The sequence below is a fragment of the Galeopterus variegatus genome, unplaced genomic scaffold, assembly GCF_000696425.1.
Source record: "Galeopterus variegatus unplaced genomic scaffold, G_variegatus-3.0.2 Scaffold4615, whole genome shotgun sequence".
In the NCBI taxonomy this organism is placed as follows: Eukaryota; Metazoa; Chordata; class Mammalia; order Dermoptera; family Cynocephalidae; genus Galeopterus; species Galeopterus variegatus.
Window position 1 is genome coordinate 253,127 of NW_007730726.1, and position 1,502 is coordinate 254,628.

The following is a 1,502-nucleotide window of genomic DNA, read 5'->3' on the forward strand; positions in this document are numbered from 1 at the left end:
TTCCTTTGGATAGATACACAGAAGTGGGATTGCAGGTTCCTATGGTAGTTCTATCTGTAACTGTTTGAGAAAACTCCATACAGTTTTCCATAATGACTATACTAATTCACAGTCTCACCAACAGTGTAGAAGAGTTTCTCTTTCTCTGCTGCATCCTCACCAGCATTTGTTGTTCTCTGTCTTTTGATAATAGACAGTCTAACTTGAGTGAAATGATACCTTAATGGGGTTTTAATTTGCTTTGGGTAGTATGGATATTTTCACGTTAATTCTTCCAATCCATAAACACAGAATGTCTTTCCATCTTTTGGTGTCCTCCTTAATTTCTTTCAGAAGTGTTTTGTAGTTCTCACTGTAGAGATCTTTCACCTCTGTAGTTAAATTTATTCCTAGGTATTTTATTCTTTTGGTAGCTATTGAAAGTGGGCATGCTTTCTTGATGTCTTTTTCTGCTAGTCATTGTTGATGTATAAAAATACTATTGATTTTTGTGTATTAATTTTGTATCCTGCAACTTTACTGCATTCATTTATCAGGTCTATCTAGGAGTTTTTTGGTAGAGTTTTTAGGTTTTTCTGTATATAGGATCATGTCATTGACAAACAGTGACAATTTGACTTCATCTTTTCCAGTTTGGATGCCATTTATTTCTTTCTCTTGCCTGATTGCTCTGGCTAATACTTCCAGTTGGTGAGAGTGGACATTCTTGTCTTGTTCACGTTCTTAAGGGAAAATCTTTCCATTTTTCCCCATTCAGGATGATATTGGTGGTGAGTTTGTCATATATGGCCTTTATTGTGTTGAGATACATTCCTTCTATAATTAATTTGTTGAGGGTCTCTATCAAGAGGGGATGCTGAATTTTGTCAAATGCTTTTTCTACATCTATTGAGATAATCACATAATTTTTGTCCTTATTTTGTTGATATGGTGAATCACATTTATTGATTTACATATGTTGAACCATCCTTGCATCCCTGGGATCAATCCCGCTTGATCATAGTTTATAATCTTTTTGATGTGCTGTTGTATTCTGTTTGCTAATTTTTGTTGAGGATTTTTGTGTCTATGTTCATCAAGGATATTGGCCTGTATTTTTCTTTTTTCATTGTGTCTCTGATTCTGGTATCAGGGTGATGCTAGCCTCATAGAATGAGTTTGGGAGAATGACCTCTGTTTCAATTTTTTTGAATAGTTTGGAAAAGATTGGTATTAATTCCTCTTTAAAGGTTTGTTAGAATTCAGCAGTGAAGCTATCTGGTCCTGGGCTTTTCTTAGTTGGGAGATAGCTGATTATAGCTCCAATCTCTTTGATTGTTATTGGTTGTTCAAGTTTTCTATTTCTTCTTGATTCAGTCTTGGTAGTTTGCATGCATCCAGAAATTTATCAATATTTTCCAGATTTTCAAATTTGTTGGCATACAATTGTTCACAATAGTTTCCAATGATTCTTTGTATTTCTATGGTATTGGTTGTAATGTCTCCTTTTTCATTTCAGATTT